Source organism: Pan paniscus, chromosome 7, assembly GCF_029289425.2.
Source record: "Pan paniscus chromosome 7, NHGRI_mPanPan1-v2.0_pri, whole genome shotgun sequence".
Lineage (NCBI taxonomy): Eukaryota > Metazoa > Chordata > Mammalia > Primates > Hominidae > Pan > Pan paniscus.
Genome location: NC_073256.2, coordinates 162,678,871 through 162,703,435, shown reverse-complemented (window position 1 = coordinate 162,703,435; position 24,565 = coordinate 162,678,871). Strand labels below are relative to the sequence as shown.

General features: G+C 44.6%; 1 protein-coding gene across 1 annotated transcript in view; it reads right to left on the bottom strand.

The window, feature by feature from the left end:
- Window positions 1-24,565, bottom strand: part of LOC129397839 (tubulin beta-8 chain-like) — a 98,101-nt gene that overhangs the window by 56,063 nt on the left and 17,473 nt on the right.

Below are 24,565 nucleotides of genomic sequence, written 5' to 3'. Positions count from 1 at the left end.
CAGTTTTTGTTTGTCGGAAAAGTTCTTATTTCTCTGTCAAGTTTAAAGGACTTTTTGCCAGATACATTATTCTAAAGTAAAAGTCTTTTTTTTTTCCTTCGGCTTTTTTAATATGTCATGCCACTCTCTCAGCCTGTAAATTTTCCCCTGAAAAGTCTGCTGTCAGATGAATTGGAGTTCCATTGAATGTTATTTGTGTCTCTTCTCTTGCTGCTTTTAGAATCATTTCTTTATCCTTAACCTTTGGGTGTTCAGTTAAGTGCCTTGAGGTGGTCTTCTTTGGGTTAAATCTGCTTGATGTTCTGTAACTTTCTTGTACTTGAATGTTGATATCAAATGTTGGGGAATTGTTTTTAATATTATTTCTTTAAATAAATGTTTAATTTTTTTTTTTTTTTGACAGAGTCTCGCTCTGTAGCCCAGGCTGGAGTGCAATGGCGCGATCTCGGCTCACTGGAAGCTCCGCCTCCTGGGTTCACGCCATTCTCCTGCCTCAGCCTCCCAAGGAGCTGGGACTACAGGCACCCCCACCACGCCCAGTTAATTTCTTTTTGTATTTTTAGTAGAAATGGGGTTTCACCGTGTTAGCCAGGATGGCCTTGATCTCCTGATCTTGTGATCCACCCGCCTCTGCCTCCCAAAGTGCTGGGATTACAGGCGTGAGCCACTGCACCGGGCCAATAAATGTTTAGCTCTTATCTCTTTTTCTACCACCTCTTTAAGGTCAATAACTCTTAGATTCCTATTTTGAGGCTATTTTTTAGATTCTGTAGGCATGCTTTATTTTTCATTCTTTTTTGTCTCCTCTGACTTTGTCTTTTCAAATAGTCTGACTTCAAGTTCACTAAATCTATCTTCTCCTTGATCAATTTTTCTAAGTAACTCTGATGCATTCTTCAGTATGATAATTGCATTTTAACTTCAGGATTTCTGCTTTATTCTTTTTATTTCAATCTCATTGTTAAATTTATCTGATAGAATTTTGAATTCCTTCTCTGCATTATATTGAATTTCTTTGAATTACCTCAACCAGCTATTTTGGATTTCCTGTATGAAAGGTCACATATCTCTATTTTTCCAGGATTTGCCCCTGGTGCCTTATTTAGCTTGTTTGGTGAGGTCATGTTTTCCTGGATGGCCTTGATACTTGTAGATGTTCATCCATATCTGGGCATTGAAGAGTTCAGTCTTTATTGTAGTCTTCACAGTCTGGGCTTCTTTGTTCCCATTAGTTTTGGGAACATTTTCCAGGTGTTCAAAGACACTTAGGTCCCAAGCCCAAAAACACAGTAGCAAACACGTAGAGGTACTGCTTTGGTGGCCTTGGATTAACATTAAGAAAAATTCTCTTGATTTATCAAGTAGAGATTCTTGTTCTCTTCCCTTTCTTTCTCTGAAACCAGCAGTGTCTCTTTCTGTGCTGAGGCATGTGGAGCTGGAGTTGGGGTAACATAAGCACCCCTGAGGCCATCACCACTGAGACTGTGCTGGTTCACACTTGAAGTAGGCATAGAACTTGGTCTCACCCAAGGCCCACTGTAACCACAACTTGGCTACCATATAAGTTTATTCAAAGCCCTAACCCTAACCCTAAACCCTAACCCTAACCCTAACCCTGACCCTGACCCTGACCCTAACCCCTAACCCTGACCCTGACCCTGACCCGACCCTGACCCCTGACCCCTGACCCTAACCCGACCCTGACCCCTGACCCTGAACACTGACCCTGACCCCTGACCTTGAGATAGGAATTTTCTAAACACAACAATCGGCCTCCAGCACCATCTCCATTGTCAGGGCCCAGTGCTTTACTCCTAAGATCACCACCAAGGCATCAATGCTCATTTTCATCACTGTATTCAACACTGTATGGGAAGTTCCATCCACAACAAATAGGAGAGAAACAGAAGTAAAGAGCACTCATATGTGAAAGGGGACAGCAAAACTGTCTACTCACAGATCACATGATCTATCTTACATACAGAAAATCATTAAGAACCCCCAAAATATTATTAAAACTAGTAAAGTAAGCAAAGTTACAACACAAAATCTCAATACACAGTAATCTGCTATATTTCTAGACACTAGAAACAAACAACGTGAGAATGTAATTATGAAAAAAATTCCAGTCTAGGGGTGGTGGCTCACACCTGTAATCCCAGCACTTTGAGAGGCTGAGGTGGGAGGATCTTTTGAACCCAGGAGTTTCAGGCCAGTCTGGGCAATACAGGGAAACCCTCTCTCTACAAATAACTTAAAAATTAGCTAGGTGTGGTGGTGCACGTCTGTAGTCCTAGTTACTCAGGAGACGGAGGAGGGAGGATTGCTTGAGCCCAGGAGGTTGAGGCTGCAATAAGCTGCGTTCACACCATTGCACTCCAATCTGGGCAACAGAGCAAAACCATGCCCAGAGAAAAAAAGAAAGGAAAAAGAAATTCCATTTTTAAAAATCAGCAGGCTGGACATGGTAGCTAACACCTGTAATCCCAATGCTTTGGGAGACAAAGAGAGGAGTATCACTTGAGGCCAGGAGTTTGAGGCCAGCCTGGGCAGGAGAGAAAGACCCTACCTGAAAAAAATAAAAAAAAATTAGCCAGCTGTGGTGGTGCACACCTCTAGTCCCAGCTACTTGGGAGGTTTGAGGTGGGAGGATCACTTGAGCCCAGGAAATAGAGGTTGTAGTGAGTCATGATTGTGCCACTGCACTCCAGCCTGGGAGACAGAGTGAGGCCCTGCCTCAAAAAATAAAACAATTGCTCATAGGAGTATGGGTTTATCTGGACTCAGAATTCAGTTCCATTGATCTATTCCATTGATGATGCCAAAATCATGTTGTTTTTGTTAATGTTGCTTTCTAGTAAGATTTGAAATTTGGAAATGTGAGCCTCTGAGTTGGTTTCTTTGACACTATGTTGGCTATTCTGCATCCCTTGAAATTTCATATAAATGATAGGATCAGCTTGTGAATTTCCGCCAAAAGTTTTCTTGAATTTATTTCAGCAATGTTTTGGAATTTTCTATGTATGAGTTTATTTTTTCCCCCCAAAACAGAGTCTCGCTCTGTCACCCAGGGTGCAGTGCAGTGGTGCAATCTCGGCTCACTGCAACCTCCGCCTCCCGGCCTGTAATCCCAGCACTTTGGGAGGCCGAGGCGGGCGGATCATGAGGTCAGGAGATCAAGACAATCCCGGCTCACACAGTGAAACCCCGTCTCTACTAAAAATGCAAAAAAAATTAGCCGGGCATGGTGGCTGAGACTACAGTCTCAGCTACTCAGGAGGCTGAGGCAGGAGAATGGCGTGAACCCGGGAGGTGGAGCTTGCAGTGAGCAGAGATCACACCACTCCACCACACCACTGCACTCCAGCCTGGGCGACACAGCGAGACTCCGTCTCAAAACAAACAAACAAACAAACAAAGCACTATGTCTAGGTATGACTGTTTTCAGAAGAGGTGTCATACTGGTATAACATATCATGGCATATCGTAATACCCACCCACAACACTGCTGTGATGTTCACAATGCAGATGATACCTGCAAGACTGCTATGGCACCCTTAAAACTGATGTGAAGCCCGCAAGATTCATGACACTCCTAAGACTCATATGACACCCTTAATAATGATATGACACCCATAAGGCTGATATGATGCCCATAAGACTGATGGGACACCTGCAACAGTGATATGATGCACACGATACAGACATGACACCCGCAATACTGATGACACCCACAAGAGTACTATGACACCCCTAAGACTCATATGACACCTGTAATACTGATATGACAGCCGCAATACTGACATGACAGCAGGGCGCTTGGTATACAGCTTCCACTGACCTGGATTTGGATTGGTTTGGCCTCTATAATGAAGTTTGATGTCTCTGCTTTACTGACAAGGTATTAATGTGGTTGTTTATAGTTTACAATAATTTCCTTCTTCTAGGAATATTGCAATAGCAAAGTTTAACTTATCCCTTCTCTTGGATTCCCCAGCAGTTACAGCAACTTCACACAAAATACTCCTATGTATTTTATCAAAGCAAAGACAGCCTAAAAATTTTTTTAATTTAGAAAAAAAAAAGCAGCCGGGCATGGTGGCTCAGGCCTGCCTGCAATCCCAGCACTTTGGGAAGCCAAGGCAGGTGGATCACTTGAGGTCAGGAGTTTGACACCAGCCTGGCCAACATAGTGAAACCCCATCTCTACTAAAAATACAAAAACTTAGCTGGGCGTGGTGGCGGGTCCCTGTAATTCCAGCTATTCGGGAGGCTGAGGCAGTAGACTCGCTTGAACCTGGGAGGCGGAGGTTGCAGTGAGCTGAGATGGCGCCATTGCACTCCAGCCTGGGCAACAAGAGCGAAACTCGGTCTCAAAACACACACACACACACACACACACACACACACACACACACACACACACACACACACAACAAACAAAAAAAAACGAGCACTGATCCGGGGGCGCCTGTTTTCTTGGCCTCAGGCTGTGGCGCCTTCCCGTCCCCAACCTCCTGACCGCGTCTCCTCTCCTGGTACCAGGGTCTCTCCCCAGAAACAAACTCACATCCATAACCTGCATCTTGGCCTGCGCTGGGGGTGACCAGCCCAAGCCCTCATGAGGGGACGCTTTTATTAATATAAAGTGAGGTCCCGCTACAAACGGCGGACAGGGAAACACGGCCGCGCTCCCGCCGCTACACTCAACGGCAACAGGAAGCTTTTTCCTCATCTTCGCCTGGGCGGCCCCAGGTGTCCCGAAGCTGCAGCAGCGTCTCCTTGTCTCACTGTGGACGCGGCCCCAAGTGTCCCCATGTCTCCCGAGGCCGCAGCCTCTCCCAGCCGCGTCCTGAGGGGAGGAAGCTCTGTCCTCACGGTAAACGCCCCGCAACGCCGCCTTGCGGATCAGATATGGCTCAAGCGCGCAGCGCTCGGGTTTAGCAGGGGCTGGGCGCCCCCTCGCGGCAGCCCTCGGGAATCTCTGAAATTCAGCCTCCAGATTACTCCGGGCCATGATTTTGGAAATTTCAACTGAAATCGAGCCCACCATCACATGCCTTGATCAGAACGCATGGAGATTTTTAACAAGTAAAGAAGATGGCCAGTAGACAAAGGTCAATGGATTTTCTTTTTCTTTTTCTCTTTCTTATTTTAGAGACGGAGGCTTGCTCTGTAGCCCAGGCTGGAGAGGCAGTGGCATGACCTTGGCTCACTGCAGCCTCCGCCTCCAAGGATCAAGCAATCCTCCCGCCTCAGCCACCCAAGCGCTGGGATTACAGGCGAGAACCTCCGCGCCCAGCCCTAGCTGATTTTTTTTATATCACCAATAATGTATAGGAATAATTTGAACTTAATGAATTAAATTTTGGGTGTGCTATTGTAAATGATATTCTTTAAAATTTCAATTCATTGAGTATAAATCTAACAAAAGACAAACAAATACGCATTCAGGAAACTGAATCATGGTTGAGAGGAATAAAAAATATATAAATAAATGCAGATAGTCCTCGTTCAGAAACAATAACTTAGTATTGTTATCTTTACCACAAAGCTAAAGTAATGAAGAGTGATATTGGTGACAGAATAAGCAAAAAGATAAATGGAACACAATAGAGAACCCAAAAGACCCGAATAAATACAGTTAACTGATTTTGTCATGGGGCAAACGCAATTCAATGGGGAAAGAAAAGTCTGTTCCACAAGTGGTGACAGCACAACAGAAACCATAGTGAAGGAATGAACAAAGACACAAACTTCACGGGTCAACCAAAAAATCACTCAAGGTAATCTATAGACTTAAATTTCCAAATATAAAATAGTAAAAGTTATAGAAGAAAACCTACATGGATTTGGGTTGGTGATAAATTTTTAGATACAATAGCAAAAGCTAGTCCATAAAAGAAAAAGAAATTGATAATGTGGACTTTATTAAAATTTGAAATGTCTACTCTGTGAAACATCCTGTTACAAGAATCAAAAACAAAGCCACGGACTGAGAGAAAATATTTATAAAACAAACCTGAAAATGACTTATATGCAAAATATACAAAGAAATTCTAATGCTCAACAAGAAAACAACACAACTAAAAGGTTGACACCTCACTAAAAATGATATAAGACAGCAAACAAGCATCCAAAAGAACGCTCATGGCACTTGTCAAGAGGGAAAAGCAAATTAATGCAACAATGGTATACCACTGAGCATCTACTAAACTGACTAAAATCTTTTTTTAATGCAATAAAAATTACAACAGGAGGCGGGGCACAGTGGCTCATGCCTGTAATCCCATCAGTTTGGGAAGCAAAGTCAGGAGGATCAACTGAAACCAGGAGTTCAAGACCAGCCTGGGCAACATAGTGAGACCCTCATCTTTAACAAAAATTTAAAAAAAATTAGCCAGCCCTGGTGGCACATGCCTGTAATCCCAGCTGAGGTGGGAGAATTGCTTGAGCCTGGGAGGTAGAGGCAGCAGTGAGCAATGTTCATGCCACTGCACTCAGATTGGGCTACAGAGCAAGACTCTCTCTCAAAAAAACAAATAAATAAATAAAATTAAAATAAGTTGCAACAGGAACTCTCATTCAATGATAGTGGGATGCATAATGATACAGCAACTTCAGAAAACAATACAGCAGTTTATATTAAAGTTAAACATGCTCTCACCATAGAAGCACTCCTAGGTTTTGGGGGGTTTTTTTGTTTTTTTTGTTGTTGTTGTTGTTTATTTGGTTTTGTTTTTGTTTTGTTTTTTGTTTTTTGGAGATGGAGTCTCGCTCTGTCACCCAGGCTGAAGTACAGTGGTGCGACCTTGGCTCACTGCAACCTCCACCTCCTGGGTTCACGCCATTCTCCTGCCTCAGCCTCCCAAGTAGCTGAGACTACAGGCACACACCACCACGCCTGGCTAATTTTTTGTATTTTAGTAGAGAAGGTGTTTCACCGTGTTGCCCAGGCTGGTCTGAAACTCCTGAGCTCAGGCAATCCACCCACCTCAGCTTCCAAAAGTGCTAGGATTACAGGTGTGAGCCACTGCGCATGGCCAACTACTAGGTATTTAGATAACAACTTTATAAACTTAAGTCCAAACAAAAGCCAATATGCTGTTATGTACAGTTGATCTCTTCATAATGGCCAAATACTTTAAGGGGTCAGGATGACCTTCAATAGGTGAATGAATAACCAAGTTGGGTACATCCATGCAATAGAATGCTATTCAGCGAGAAACAGGGGTGATCTATGAAGCCATGCAAAGACATTGATGAATCTGACATGCACATCGCTAAGTGAAAGAAGCCACTCTGAAAAGATCACATAATGTGTGATCCCATTTCTGTGACATTATAGAAAAGTGTGACTATAACTCGTTTTAGGCTCAAACTCCTGGGCTCAAGCAATCCTCCCACCTCAGCCTCCTAAGTAGCTAGGACTCCAGGCAAGTGCCGCCACACCCAGCTAATTTTTTAACTTTTTTGTACAGTTGGGATCTCCCTATGTTGCCCAGGCTAGTCTTGAACTCCTGGGCTCAAGTTAACCTCCCACCTCAGCCTCCCATGTAACTTGGACTTAAGGCATGGACCACTACACCCAGCTAATTAAAAAAACATAATTTGGTAGAGATGGGCCTCAAAATGTTGCTCAGGCTAACGTGAAACTCCTGGCCTCAAACAATCCTCCCTCCTTGGCCTCCCAAGTGCTGCGATTACAGGCATAAGCCACTGCACCCCACCTGATTTTTTAGTCAAGTTATTGTTTGTTGTTGAGTTATAAGACTTTTTAAAATAAGTTTCTGGATATTAACTCCGTACCAGTTATATGATTTGCAAATATTTTCTCCCTTTCTATATATGTTGCCTTGTCACTCTGTTGATTGTTTCCTTTGCTACACAGAAGTTTTTAAGTTTGATGTACTCCCATCTATCTAATTTTGCTTTGGTTGCTTATACTTTTGGTGTCATATCCAGGAAGTAATTGTTCATTACAATGTTATAAAGATTTTATTTTTTTTCTTCTTGGAGTTCTGTACTTTTAGGTCTTACATTTCAGTCTTTAATTTATTTTGAATTAATGATAATAGATGATGCATTACACGGTAGCATTCCATAGAATGGAATGATCTGGTTGGGATCTGTGTCCAAAACTTAGTTGAAATGTAATCCCCAGTGTTGGAGGTCGGGCCTGGTGGGAGGTGATTGGATCACAGGACAAACTTCTTATGAATGGTTTAGCACCATCCGTCTTTGGAACTGTACAGTGAGATCTGGTTGTTTAAAAGTGTACAGCACCTCCCCATCTTTCTCTCTTCCTCCTGCTCTGGCCATGTCAATTGCTGACTCCCCTTTCGCCTTCAGCCATGAGTGTAAGTTTCCCAAGAAGCCAAGCAGGTGCCAGCATCATGCTTCCTGTACAGCCCGCAGAACAATAAGCTAATTAAATCAATTTTAATTGGAGGAGACTCTGGCAGCAGCTGACGTCTGAGCCAGGAGACAGCAGTGGCAGCTTCCCTGTGGGACTTGGGTGCCTCCGTTCTGCAAGTCCTCCTGTCCACTGGCCCCTCCCAGGGCCCATGCCTAGCCACTCTGCAAGAGTAGGTGCACAGTGCAGCCTCTGCAGCCCAGCCTGAGTGCATTGCTCCACCTGAGTACCTTCCCCGTGACCCAGGAGCACATTGGATTCCCCAGCGCAGCGAGAGCCCAACCCCAAGCCACAGGACTTCCTGGTGTCCCCAGGGCTGTGGCACGTAGCTAGGGATACCGAGGGGGAGATCTGTGGCCAGCACTCGAACGGAGGAGGAACCCCCACTCTCAGAGCACTGAGAGAGGTGAGACATGTGGGATCCTGGGCAACGAGGGAGCGAGGCATGCCTCCCTCCAGAGGGCCAGTCCAGAAAGGGGGCGACCTATGCAGCCTCTGCCCTAGGGAGCCCCGCAGCTCAGAACACCTAACAAAAGAAACGCAGGCAGGCGCCAGTGATCACAGGAGGCTCCCCTCAAGGTCCAGGAGCTGATGAGGGGCTATCGCTCTCCCGTCTCAATGCAAAGCACACCTGCGAACGCGAAGTACAAAAGAACTTTGCTGCTGGAGATAGCAGCCGTTCCTCTTAAGCACCATCTATTGGATCACAGCCCTAACTACAACACCAAAATTGGCCAGCTAATACAACATCTGTGAAACCAAGCACAATTCACCCACCCGTAAGGGTCCTGTACAGAACCTTGGCCCTCTGAAGCATCCAGAAACGAAGCCAGCTGACAATACCCAACTTACACCGCAGTTAAAGGAACACCAACCCTCCCAGATGAGAGTCAGTGCAAGAACTCTGGCAATTCAAAAAGACACAGTGTCCCCTCAGAAGACCCAGGCCTGACGAGGGACGTGAGGAGCAGCCCCGACTCCCGGCTCAGTCGCAAACACCGGCGTTGGGGAAAACCAAGTAATAAAACCGCGAAACTGCGCCTGTGCGCGGGAGGATTCCAGATGGTTGCACGCAATCCCAGCGGGGTGGGGCAGGACCTTCCCCAGGGGCGGGACCTTCCCCAGGGGCGGGAAAAGCCAGGCCCCTCCCCGACCTCCTGAGCCCAAAACCGGGTTGTGCCCATGACTGACAGGCAAGGCTCCGCCCTACTCCCCGCCCCTTTAGCACCTCCTGACTGCCGATTGGCGGGCTCGCCTTGGTCTCAACGCTGATTGGCTGGCAGCACTACAGGCTGGCACCCACCGCGTCTCACCTCCTGAGCGGCTCCGAGAAGACGCCCGGCCAGGGTGAACACCGCGGCAGGAGAAAACGGGAGACTGTGAAGAGCATGGGGAGCCTTTGTCGTGCAGTGTGAAACCCTCGTAAACCCTCATCCCAAGACCTTCAAATTTTAGCCTAGGAGACCCCAGATCCCCTCACCCTGAGAAGCTCCAAATCCTCTCAGCCTCAAAAGACCCCAAATCCTGCCACCTTGAGGGATTTAAAATCCCCTCAGCATGAAACCCCCAAAGTACCTCAGCTTCAGACACCCCAAATCCCTTCACCCAGAGGAACATCGAATCTCCTAATGCTTAGATCCCCAAATATTCTGAGCCTGAGGAGCCACAATTTCCCTCACCCTAAGGCACCCCAAATACCTCAGCCTGAGGAACCCTAAATATCTCAGAGAGACCAAATTTCCCCAACCACAGATAACCTACATAGCCTGACAACTCAACCCCGTCAGCTTCAAGGACCAAATAACCTCAGTGTCAAACACCCTAAAACCCATTAATGAGAGACCCAAATCTCCTTTACCCGAGACCCAGAATTTCCTCAGCCTCAAATATCCCAAATCCTTTCATCCCGAGGAACCCCAAATCCCCTTAACCTGATGAATCTCAAATCCTGTCAACTAGAGCACCCCAAATCTCTTCAGCCTAAAAGACCCCTAATCTCATCCTGAAAAACCACAAATACTATCAGCCTGAGGGATACCAAAGCTCCTCAGCTCGAGATACCCCAAATTCCCTCAACCTGAGAAACCCCAATTTCTTCAGTCTAAGACATCTCAAATCCCCTCAGCCTGAGGGACCCCAAATCCCAACCAGAGAGATAGCTTCCCCTTAGAGATGCAGACTGATTTACTCCTGGATTTTTCTAGAATCCCCAGGTAGAGATCCCCAAATCCTGTCTATGCAAAATGTTCATTTTGCCTCGCTAAAACAGAACCCTGCTCCTCAGTGTGACCCAAGTCCCAGCAGTCAGGGGGCCTCAAGGTCTCCTTGGGACTCCTCTGGCTCTCACACCTCAGGACTCCCCTCAAACACCGGTAGCTACAACCCTCCAGGCACCTGTGCCACCCTTCTCCAAATGAGCCAAGCTGCAGGGGAACTAAAAGAACAAAATCCAGCTTACATTAGGTGGCAGCTCATGGCCAGTGGAGGCCTTCCCATCCCATCAGTACCCCCAGACCTCCCTGGGGTGCTCGAGACCTCACCAGGAACCCAGTCTTCCTGCTCTGAACACCCCAGCCAGATGGAGACGACAGAGCCTGGTTCTGGGTAGTGCTCAGGGCTGTTGCCCCATCTCAGCACCTTCTCCTTCCACAGGAGCCTTTGGCCTAGGAGCTGGGAGACTCAGGGGCCCTTCCCATACGCAGAATTGGAGCAGGGCCTTCTAGACAGTCCCAGCACCATGAGCCCTGAAAGGTCCCAAGAGGAGAGCCCAGAAGGAGACACAGAGAGAACAGAGCGGAAGCCCATGGTGAGAAGTCGGGGAGGTGAAGCCAGACTCCCAGCAGAAGCTGATCTCTGGAGTGCTGCAGACTCCTGACATGTACCCTTGGGTGACTCTGTCTGAATGTGCATGGAATGGGGGCAGCTGGTCCTGGCCAGGACATGGGGGAGAAAAGAACACTAGCATCAGCGACTGCTCTGTGTCAGCAGAGAGCTAGGAAAATGCTCAGTGTCTGCTCAGTTAAACAGGACACAATCTGGAGAAGGAGGGAAGGTCTTTATGTTTCACAGAGACTCCCAGAGGCCCCAGGCTATGCCCTACACACAGGGTAGAGGAAAAGGACCAGCTCAATGTGTATTAGTAAATCACTGATGGAATCTGTTACTTCCTCTAGGTCAAAGATGCCTTCAAAGACATTTCCATATACTTCACCAAGGAAGAATGGGCAGAAATGGGAGACTGGGGGAAAACTCGCTATAGGGTTGTGAAAATGAACTATAATGCACTGATTACTATAGGTAACAGGAAGTGCTGGGCACAGACCAGCCTGGGCGATATAAAACAGGTCTTTGGTCCCTATATTATTTTAATTATCAGGTGGCGGCATCTGCCCACAATTCCCTTTTGCACGGAGACAAATCTGGAGGGAAATATTGTTCTTTTGCGTCAGTGCAGGGTTGTGTGTGGATACTGACCATGCAGAGGTCACATCTTGACCTTGTTCAAGACTCTCCCAGCTCATCAGACTGAGCAGCACTGACTTTGTGGTGCTTTCCATTGCCACTGCCCTTTGTTCCTCCTCCCAGCTCTTCCATTTCAGAGCAAAATTTTTTGCTTCTTTTCAGGTCTCAGAGCCACTCGACCAGCTTTCATGTGTCACCGAAGGCAGGCCATCAAACTCCAGGTGGATGACACAGAAGATTCCGATGAAGAATGGACACCTAGGCAGCAAGGTAAGAGGGAAGGGAAGGAGGATTTTTTTTTTTAAAGATGGAGTTTCGCTCTTGTTGCCCAGGCTGGAGTGCAATGGAGTGATCTTGGCTCACGGCAACCTCTGCCTCCCAGGTTCAAGTGATTCTCGTGCCTCAGCCTCCCAAATAACTGGGATTACAGGCATGCGCCACCACACTCAGCTAATTTTTTGTAATTTTGTTTAGTAGATATGGGATTTCTCCATGTTGGTCAGGCTGGTCTCGAACTCCTGACCTCAGATGATCTACCCACCTTGGCCTTCCAAAGTGCTGGGATTACAGCCATGAGCCACCACACCTGGCCTATTTTTATTTTTTTTAAGACAGAGTCTTGCTCTGTCATCCAGGCTGGAGTACAGTGGTACAATCTCGGCTCACTGCAGCCTCCACCTCCCAGGTTCAACAATTCTCCCACCTCAGCTTCTCAAGTAGCTGGGACTGCAGATGTGCACCACCTTGCCCAGCTAATTTTTGTATTTTTTGTAGAGATGGGGTTTCACCGTGTTGGCCAGGCTGGTCTCGAATTCCTGGCCTCAAGTGATCTGCCTGCCTTGGCCTCCCAAAATGCTGGGATGATGATGATGATGATGATGATGATGATGATGATGACTGTTACTATTATTACAGACAAGGTCTCACTCTGTCACCCAGGCTGGAGTGCAGTGGCACAATCATAACTCACTGCAGCCTCAAACTCATGGGCTCAAGTGTTCCTCCCACCTCAGCTTCCCAAAGTGCTGGGATTACAGGCATGAGCCACCGTGCATAGCCCCCAGTAAGATTTAGAAGTGACCTCCTGGCCAGGCATGGTGCCTCACACCTGTAATCCCAGCACTTTGGGAGGCTGAGGCAACCATGTCACTTGAAATCTGGAGTTTGAGACAAGCCTAGCCAACATGGTGAAACCCCATCTCTATTAAAAATGCAAAAAAAGATAGCTGGGCATGGTGATGGGTGCCTATAATCCCAGCTACTCAGGAGGCTGAAGCTGGGAAATAGCTTGAACCCAGGAGGTGGAGGTGGCAGTGAGCCGGAATCGTGCCACCACCCTCCAGCCTGGGCAACAGAATGAGAAGACTCCGTCTCGGGGGGAAAAAAAAGTGACCTCCTGAAACCGGCCTCGGTTTAGGTCTCAGCTTCATTTCAGAATTTAACAAAGGAAAAAGAGTCTTCCCTCAAAAACATAAATGTTCAACAAACCAGCACAATGTAATCCCAGCACTTTGGGAGGCCGAGGTGGGCGAATCATGAGGTCAGGAGATCAAGACCATCCTGGCTAAAACGGTGAAACCCCATCTCTACTAAAAATACAAAAAATTAGCCAGGCACAGTGGCGGGCACCTGTAGTCCCAGCCACTCAGGAGGCTGAGGCAGGAGAATGGCATGAACCCAGGAGGTGGAGCTTGCAGTGAGCCGAGATAGCACCACTGCACTCCGGCCTGGGTGAAAGAGCGAGACTCCATCTCAAAAAAAAAAAAAATTGTCATTCTTTTTTTTAAAAAAAGAAAACATTGTTTTTGCTAAACAATGTTAATAAATCACAGAACAATTAAAGAAAACAATTAAACTGCAAATCCACAAAAAAGCTTTCTAACACCAATCTCATAATAGTTATTGAGTTAAATGTCTTAGAAGAAATAATATTAAGTAAAGATACATCATTTATGTACATTTAATCATACTATATGATCCTCTTATACCAAAATGTATCTACTTCTTTGTCTCGATTCTGGAGCGGGTTTGAGAGAGCTGTTTAGTTGCCCTGATCTTTCCCATACGTCACTGACCAGAGACAGCATCAAGTAGATAAAATAATGTACCATAATTATAAAATAGAAGTGCAAAGCTCATTTCCTCTTCTACTGCTTGGTTAGGAGAGTTTAGAAGTAAACACAGTCAATCTGCCCAAACTGGAGAAAGCAACTTGGATTGGGTCTACGATTTCCCCATCTGTGGATTTGAGATTCCTTAAGACCTTAATGTAATGTAAGAGGAATGAAAGGCCAGCGTTTGCTTTTCTGCAAATGTTTTGACAGGAAAAGAATGTCTCTTTAGAGGGAATCTATCTCCCGTGGTTTACCACACATCTATACATCTTTATCTGAACTCAGTTAAAATCCCCAATTTAAATCAATTTATTTTCTATTGTGGAAATCAAACAACATATATTTACTCTTCTAACAATTTTTAAGCATACAACTTTATTAACTATATGCACACTGTTGTGCAATCGATCCCTAGAACTCTTTATCTTGCATGACTAAAACCCTAACCCATTGAACAATAACACTCCATTGCTTCCTCCCTCCAGCTCCTGGCAACTGCAATTCTGTTTCTATGAATTTGGTTACTTTAGATACCTCATATACGTGGAATCAGCCATGAAACATTTGTCTTTTTGTGACTGGCTTATTTAATCACTTAGCAGAATGTTCCCAAGATTCACCCATGTCACAGCATGTGACAAGATTTTCTTCTTTTTTAAGGCTGAATAATATTCTACTGCATGTATATACCACATTTTGAAAATCCATTCATTTGTCAATGGATATTAGGTTGCTTCGCCTCTTGTCTATTGTGAATAATGCTGTAATAACTATCAGTGTGCAAATATCTCTTTGAGATCGTTTTTAATTCTTTTTTTTTTTTTTTTTTGAGACGGAGTCTCGCTCTGTCGCCCAGGCTGGAGTGCAGTGGCGCAATCTCGGCTCACTGCAAGCTCTGACTCCCGGGTTCACGCCATTCTCCCGCCTCAGCATCCCAAGTAGCTGGGACTACAAGCACCTGCCACCACGCCAGGCTAATTTTTTTGTATTTTTAGTAGAGACGGGGTTTCACCATGTTAGCCAGGATGGTCTCGATCTCCTGACCTCATGATCCGCCTGCCTCATGGGCTCGATCTCCTGACCTCATGATCCGCCTGCCTCGGCCTCGTGAAGTGCTGGGATTACAGGCATGAGCCACCGCGCCCAGCCTTTAATTCTTTTTAATATATTATATATCCAGAAGTGGAATTTCTGGATCAGAAGGTAGTTCTGGTTTTAATTTTTTGTGGAAGCGCCATACTGTTTTTTTACAGTGTCTGCACCATTTTATATTCCCACTACTATGGTTTGAATGTGTGGAAGTTCATGTATTGGAAACTTAATTGCCATTGTAACAGTATTAAGAGGTGGAGCCTTTAAGAGGTAATTCGGTAATGATAGCTCCAACCTCATGAATGGATTAATGCCATTATCACAGGAGTGGGTTAGTTATTGCAGGAGTGGGTTCCTGATGAAAAGGATGAGTTGGGCCCTTCCCTGTCTTTCTCTCTGTCTCACATGCACACTTACCCTTCTACCATGTCATGATGCAGCTTGAAGACCCTTGCAAGATGCCAGTGCCATGCTCTTCAACTTCCCAGCCTCCAGAACCACAAGCCAAATAATTATTTTCTTTATAAATTACCCACTCTGGGCCAGGCACAGTGGCTCATGTCTGTAATCCAAGCACTTTGGTAGGCCAAGGCAGGCAGATCACAAGGTCAGGAGTTCGAGACCAGCCTCGCCAGCTTGGCAAAACCCCATCTCTACTAAAAATACAAAATTAGCCAGGCATGGTGGCATGCACCTGTATTACCAGCTACTTGGGAGGTTGAGGTAGAAGAATCACTTGAACCCGGGAGACAGAGGTTGCAATGAGCCGAGATCACACCACTGCACTCCAGCCTGGGCAACAGAATGAGACTCCATCTCAAAAAAACAAACAAACACATAAATTTCCCACTCTCTTGCATTCTAGGAAAGCAGCAGAAAACAGACTAAGCTACCCACCAACAATAAGCAAGTGTTCTAATTTCTCCACATCTTCGCCAATACTGCTATTTTCTGGTTTTTTGACAGAGGCTATCATAACAGGATAAGGTGATATCTCATTGTGGTTTTAATTTTCATTTCCCTGATGATTAGTGATGTTAAGCATATTTTCATATGCTTCTTGGCCATTTATGTATCTTCTTTTGAGAAATGTCTATTCAAGCTTTTTGCCCATTGTATTAGTCAGCCCAGGCTGCCACAAGAAAATACCACACATTGAGTGGCTTAAACAACAGAAATTTGTTTTCTGACATTTCTGAAGTCTGGTAGTAAAAAATCAGAGTGCCAGCATGGTTGGGTTCCGGTGAGGGCTCTCTTCCTGACTTGTAGTCAGCCTCCAGCTCACTGTGTATTTACATGAATTATTTGTGTGCCAACAGCAGGAAGGAGAAGGAATTTCTCTCTTCTTCTTCTTATAAAAGCAATAATACCTACTAGAAGATTTTTTTTTAGACAGCCTCATTCTGTTGCCACAGGCTGGAGTTCAGTGGTGCAATCTCAGCTCACTGCAAACTCCACCTCGTTCAAGCAATTCTCCTGCCTCAGCCCCCCACGTAGCTGGGACTACAGGGGCACGTCAGCTAATTTTTGTATTTTCAGTAGAGATGGGGTTTTACCATGTTGACCAGGCTGGTCTCAAACTCCTGGCTTCAAGTGATCTGCCCACCTCAGCCTCCCAAAGTGCTGGGATTACAGGCATGAGACACCGCACCTGACCAAAAGCACTAATGTCATCCTAAGGGTCCCACCCTCATGACATCACCTAGCCCTAATTACCTACCAGTGGCTCCATCTTTAAATACCATCATATTGAGGTATTAAATATGCTTCAGCATATGAATTTGGGGGAAACAAAATTCAGCCCATAGCACCCATTATTTAATTATTTGTTTTGTTGTTGTATTATAGGAATTCTTCATATATTCTAGATATTAACTCTTTCTTCGGTTTTTTTTTTTTTTTTTTTAGACAGAGTTTCGCTCTTGTCACCCCGGCTGGAGTGCAATGGCGCGATCTCAGCTCACTGCAACCTCCCCCTCCCAGGTTCCAGCGATTATTCTGCCTCAGCCTCCCGAGTAGCTGGGATTACAGGCACACACCACCACGCCCAGCTAATCTTCTGTATTTTTAGTAGAGACAGGGTTTCACCATGTTGGCCAGGCTGGTCATGAACTCCTGACCTCAAGTGATCCATCTGCCTCGGCCTCCCAAAGTGCTGGGATTACACCCATGAGCCACAGTGCCTGGCCTGGATATTAACTCTTTATCTTCTTTTTTTTTTGAGACAGAGGTCTCACTATGTTGCCCTGGCTGGTCTCGAACTCCTGGGTTCAAGTGATCCTCCCACCTCAGCCTCTGAATAGCTGAACTATAGTCATGTGCCACTGCACTCAGCAACATTAACCCTTTATCAGATACATGGTTTGCATATATTTTCTTCCACTCTGTAGGATGCCTTGACACTGTGTTGATTGTTTTCTTTGCTACACAGAAGTCTTTAAGTTTGATGTAGTCGTACTTGTCTATTTTTGCTTTTATTGCTTATGCTTTTGGTGTCATATACAAGAAGTTATTGTTCATTTCAATGTCATGAAGCTTTTCCTCTGTGTTTTCTTCTTGAAGTTCTGTACTTATAGACCTTACATTTCAGTCTTTAATCTATTTTGAGTTAATTTTTGTATGAGATATGTGGTAAGAGTCTGTCTTCTCTTTTGCATATGTATATCCAGTTTTCCCAATACAATTTCTTGCAGACTGTCCTTTCCTCCATTGTGTAGTCTTGGCATCATTGCTGAAGATCATTTGACCATATACACAAGGGTTTATTTCTGGCCTCTCTATTCTGTTCCATTGGTCTATATGTCTGTCTTTATACCAGTACCATACTTTTCTGATTACTGTAGCTTTGTAATATGCTTTGAAATCAGGAAGTGTGAGGCCTTCAACTTTATCCTTCTTTTTCAAGATTGTTTCAGCTATTCTGGGTCCTTAGAGATTCTACATGATTTTTTGGATATTTTTCCATTTCTGAAAATAATAGCATTGGCATTTTGATAGACAGGGCATTGAATCTATAGATCATTTTGATAGTATGAACATGTTAACAATATTAAGTCTTCAAATCCACGAACACAGGATGCCTTCCATTTATTTGCGTCTCCTTAAATTTCTGTCGGCACTGTTTTGTAGTTTTCAGTGTTCAAGTTTTTGCCTCCTTGGTTAAGTTTATTCCTAATTATTCTATTCTTTTTGATGCTATTGTGATTGGGATTTTTTTCTTAATTTCCTTTTTGGATTGCTCATTTTTACTAAATAGAAACACAACTGATTTGGGGTGTTGCTTTTGTATGCTGAATTCATGTATTACTTCTTTTTTTTTTTTTTTTTTTTTTTTGAGACGGAGTCTCGCTCTGTCATCCAGGCTGGGATGCAGTGGCATGATATCGGCTCACTACAAGCTCCACTTCCAAGGTTCATGCCATTCTCCTGCCTCGGCCTCCTGAGTAGCTGGGACTACAGTTGCCCGTCACCACGCCCAGCTAATTTTTTGTATTTTTAGTAGAGATGGGGTTTCACCATGTTAGCCAGGATGGTCTCGATCTCCTGACCTCGTGATCCCCCCACCTCGGCCTCCTAAAGTGCGGGGATTATAGGCTTGAGCCACCATGCCCAGCCCAAATTCGTGTATTACTTCTAACAATTTTTTGGTAAAATCTTTATAGTTTTATTTTTATTTATTTTTTTAGATGGAGTCTCGCTCTGTCGCCCAAGCTGGAGTGCAGTGGCATGATCTCGGTTCACTGCAACCTCTGCCTCCCAGATTCAAGTGATTCTCCTGCCTCAGCCTCCCGAGTAGCTGGGACTATAGGTGCCCGCCACCATGCTCAGCTAATGAATCATTATAGTTTTCTGCATGTAAGATCATGTCATCTGCAAACAGAGATTATTTTACTTCTTCCTTTCCATTTGGATGCCTTTTATTTATTTTACTGGCCTAATTGCTCAGGCTACGACTTACAGGACTATGTTGAATAGAAGTAGCAAGACTGGAAATCCTTACCTTGTTTATGACCTTAGAAGGAAGGCTTTCAGTTTTTCATCATCGACTATGATGTTAAAAAATGGGCTTTTTGGCTGGGCGCGGTGGCTCATGCCTGTAATCCCAGCACTTTGGGAGGCCGAGGTGGGAGGATCACAAGGTCAGGAGACCGAGACCATCCTGGCTAACATGGTGAAACCCCATCTCTACTAAAAATACAAAAAATTAGCTGGGCGTGGTGGCAGGCACCTGCAGTCCCAGCTACTCGGGAGGCTAAGGCAGGAGAATGGCCTGAACCCAGGAGGGAGAGCTTGCAGTGAGCCGACCTCGCGCCCCTTCACTCCAGCCTGGGTGACAGAGCGAGACTCCATCTCAAAAAAAAAAAAAAAAAAAAAAGGGCTTTTCTTATATGACCTTTTTACATTGAGGTGATTTCCTTCTATTCCTAGTTTGTTCAGTGTGTTTGTCATGAAAGGTCAATTTACATTTTAAAAATTAATGTAATAAACACCTTATTAGGTATACCTTTACAGATAGGCTGGAACAAAGATGAAGTTTTATCTATTTTTTTTAATCTTAAGAAAATTAGCAATGCCCCCAATAGAAGCATAGGCCTTAATGATACTTCAGAAAACATTTCCAAATTGCCCTTGGATAATACTTGGAATCACCACTCTCTGATTCAGAATTCTCTGTCTCTAATGAGAAACTCCAGAGTTAGGCCGAGCATAGTGGCTCATGCCTGTAATCTCAGCACTTTGGGAGTCCGAGGCAGGTGGATCACCTAAGGTCAGGAGTTCGAGACCAGCATCGCCAACATGGAGAAACCCTATCTCTACTAAAAATGCAAAAATTAGCTGGGTGTGGTGGTGCACACCTGTAGTTCCCAACAACTCACAAGGCTGAGGCAGGAGAATTGCTTGAATCTGGGAGGCGGAGATTGCAGTGAGGGGAGATTGTGCCACTGCACTCCAGCCTGGGCGACAGAGGGAGACTCCATATCAAAAAGAAAAAAAAAATCTCTAGAGTTTGGAAACATTTACCAACCAAACCACTGATTTCTCATCACCTTTTAGTCAAACCTCCTTGGATGGCCTTCAGAGGAGAACAGAGTAAACACCAGAAGGTAAGTATCTCCCAAATCCTGTTGACAAGAAAACTTCCTCATAGATCCAAATACAGGTAAGAGAAGGAGAATGTACAGACTATCCTAGGAACTACTGCCTTCCTCTCCTGATCTCTTTAGCGCAGTGTCTGACATCATCATTATTTTAAGAGTTAATAAGAACAGCAACAATAATCGCTACCATGGGTTATTTTCTCAGTATTTTCAGACTTTATTTTAAGCATTTTACATGAATAAACTTTACGTATAGTACCTATTCAACTTCACATATAGTACCTATTAAGTAGGTACTATAACTATAGCCATTTTACAGGTTAGGAAACTGAGGTATAAAAATGTTCAGTTATATCCCTGGGATCACATTCAGTGTTGGTGCAGTCTAATCCAAAACTCCTTCTCTAAAGCACTTACAAGATCATTAAAAGTTTCATAGTTTTATAAAGTTTATGCTGTCTTACCCATATGTCTTTACATCATTCGTCCAATTGATTTTTCAACCTCAGTTTTTCTCTGTTGTAGTAAAGTCAGATTTGCACTAAAACACTCTGATTAAGGGAAGCTTCCAAGTAAATAGACAATTCATACTGTGGATGGTACCAGAAGAAGATAGGGTCCCTACCCTCATAAGGGACCCATTCTGATCAGAGGAAGCAGCTTCCAGCCCTGAGGAGTTTCAGGTTCGAAGATTGAGAAACAACAAATAAGAAAATGGTTTAGGACTTCATATAGGTTACACCCTATTAAGTAAAAATATATTCTTCTGGAACCAATTTCAAATGCTCATTCCTGTAGAAGGCAGTAACGGCTCCTTCCTCTGGGCTCCAATTAGGGAACTCTCATGTTATTTGGAATTATTTGTTTAGCCTGCCTGCTGCCTCTTCATTGTGAGCTCTTCAGGAGTCTAGTCCCTTCCTGATTCTTCTCAGAACTCCCAAGCCCAGCTCAGGGCCTCTGAGAGCCTCCTGAGTGTTTTCTGAATGATTGATTCCAAGCTTATGAATTAAACTATAAGTAACAGGGTCAAGGAATGCTGAAAATATCTTTGAGTTAGATTTCAACTGTAGAGATATATCAGGACTATGAGATAATTTTTGTTTGTTATTTTTCTACAGGGGCAGGGGGTGGTTTGAGACAGAGTCTGGCTCTTGCGCCAAGGCTGGAGTACAACGGCTCAATCTCGGCTTACTGCAGCCTCCATCTCCTAGGTTAGTGTGATCCTCCTGCCTCAGCCTCCTGAGTAGCTGGGACCACAGGCATGCACCACCATGCCCGGCTAATTTTTATGTGTTTTGTACAGGCAGGGTTTTGCCATGTAGCTCAGGCTGGTCTTGAACTCCTGGGCTCAAGCCATCCTACTACCTTGGCCTCCCAAAGTGCTGGGATTACAGATGTGAGCCACCGCACCCAGTCTGTGAAAAAAATTATTTTTTTCTTTTCTTTTCTTTCTTTCTTTTTTTTTTTTTTTTCAGACAGTTTCACTCTTGTTACCCAGGCTGGAGTGCAGTGGCGCAATCTCGGCTCACTGCAACCTCCACCTCCTGGGTTCAAGTTGTTCTCCTGCCTCAGCCTCCTGAGTAGCTGGGATTACAGGTGCCCGCCACCACACCCGGCTAGTTTTTTGTATTTTTTGTAGAGACAGGGTTGGCCAGACTGGTCTCAAATTCCTGACCTCCGGTGATCTGCCTGCCTTGGCCTCCCAAAGTGCTGGGATTACAGGTGTGAACCACTGTGCCTGGCGAGAATAATTATTAATCTCACATTCATACTGTATTAAGTACCTCAAAAAACACTTTGGTGAACATTATTATCTTTCATGTTCACTACAATATTAAGAATTAGTGCCGGGGGCAGTGGCTCACACCTGTAATCCCAGCACTTTGAGAGCCAGAGGTGGGCAGATTACCTGAGGTCAGGAGTTCGAGACCAGCTTGGCCAACATGGTGAAACCCCATCTCTACTAAAACTACAAAAATCAGCTGGGCATGGTGATGGACACCTGTAATCCCAACTACTCGGGAGGCTGAAGCAGGAGAATCGCTTGAACCTGGGAGATGGAGGCTGCAGTTAGCTGAGATCATGCCACTGCACTCTAGCTTAGGCAACAGAGTGAGACTCCCTCTCAAAAAAAAAAAAAAGAATTAGCATGGGCTGGGTGCGGGGGCTCTTACATATAATCTCTGCACTTTGGGAGGCTGAGGTGGGTAGATCACTTGAGGTGAGGAGTTCTAGACCAGCCTGGCCAACCTAGCGAAACCCCGTCTCTAATAAATATACAAAAATTAGCTGGGTGTGGTGGCACGTGCCTGTAATCCTAGCTTCTTGGGAGGCTGAGGTAGGAAAATCTCTTGAACCTGGGAGGTGAAGGCTGCAGTGAGCTGAAATCATGCCACTGCATTCTAGCCTAGGCAACAGAGCAAGACTCCTTTTCAAAACAAAACAAAACAAAAAAACCATGTATGCCAACTTCTGGATCGGGAAACTAAAGAGAAATTAGCTAACAATACACCCTTATTCAAGCAGACAAGCAGAATTGGTACAGGAACTAACTAATCTAATTCAAAAGCCAAATATTCTTTCCAGGATATGGCAACATGCAACTTTGACTTCACTTTCTTAGTTGTCTAGATATATTTTTGCCAATCATCTCTTTGTTCTGTTCCGAACCTTACTGCCCTATTACCTCATTTTCCAGATGTGCTTTGTCCCTCTGTGCTTTTCTACATTTCCCCTTCCATCAAAAGTCTACTAGTTTATGGAAGATTTCCTCCTTCTCTCTGTAAGCCCTTATCCCCTTCTTTCACAGATCTTGCTGATTCTCCAGCTAGTCTTCCCAAGTATTCTTCCTCCTTCCCTTTAACTTACATAGAACGTTTTGAGAGAAAGTTGAAGGAAAGAGCCTTAAGACATGGGTTAGAGTCCCAGATTCACTACCCACTTAGACCTTGTCTTTTCCCTCTAGTATTTAGACACTCTAGGTATTTCCAAGGTTTGAACATTAACTACAGTCATATGAAAACATGTTGCAAGCCGTAAAGAACTAAATAAATGCACGTTGTCTTTTAATATGTGATTCTCACATTAAAGGGAATGCCCAAGGCGTCATTCAATAATGAATCTAGTTTGAAAGAATTGTCAGGAACGCCAAATTTACTGAATACAAATGGCTCAGAGCAGGCTCAGAAACCAGTGTCCCCTCCTGGAGAAGCAAGTACCTCTGGACAGCACTCTAGACTAAAACTGGGTAAGAAAAAATTTGAGGGGAATTTAGTCCCGCTATGCCCTCTAGAAAGGTTGGTGAGTATGGTCTACCTATGTGGGGTGGACTTTGGATAGGCCTGGGCTTAAGCTGGACTCAACTGTGAGACCAGAAGTTAGATGCAGTATTTTGTTAAAATTATTTATTTATTTGTTCACTGAGACAGAGTCTTACTCTGTCACCCAGGCTGGAGTGCAATGGTGAGATCTCGGTTCACTGCAACCTCTGCCTCCACGAAAATAGCGATTTTCATGCCTCAGTCACCCGAGTAGCTGGGATTATAGGTGTGCACCACCGTGCCTGGCTGATTTTTAGTAGAGACAGAGTTTCACCATGTTGACCAGGCCGGTCTCAAACTCCTGGCCTCAAGTGATCTGCTCAGCTCAGCCTCCCGAAATGCTGGGATTACAGGCTTGAGCCACCATGCCTAGCCTTGGATACAGTATTGAATAGCATGTAAGAACATTAACTTTGAAGTCACTCACTTGGGTTATAATCCACACAGAAGCATTGGGGCCTTGGGCAAATCTTATAAATTCCATGGGCTCCTGAATGGTAATCTGTAAAATGAGACCAAGTATACAGAGCTCATGTATTGTTTGAAATCATTAAATTAAATATAAATGAATTGATACATGTGAGGTGTCCAATAAGTACCTCTCTGATAATATATATTCTTTTGTGCGTTTCTACATTTCCTTTTCCATCACATGTCAACTAGTACATAGAAGATCCCCTATAGAGACTATACTTTCTTAGTGTTGTATGTCCAGGCCTTTGTTCAATGCCTAAGATGTAATGAACTCTCAAAAAATATTTTCTGAATAAATAAATGCATGAATGAACCATTTTGTAAGCAGAAAGGCTGGGAGGTTAATGGGATAATGAGAACAGCTAGAAACTAAAATTGAATAGGCATCTACAGTCAGTGTGGGTGTGGGGTCTAAGTCTCTCTGAAGCAGTAAAGAGGGGGAGACTAGAGTATGTAGAAAGGTAGATGCTAATTTGATGGTAGGAGATTTCACATTTTCTTATGAAACAAGGACAAACACCCCAGACTCCCAATTTTACCCATCTACTCTTCTCCAACCTAGAACTCAGGAGGAAGGAGACCGTAGGA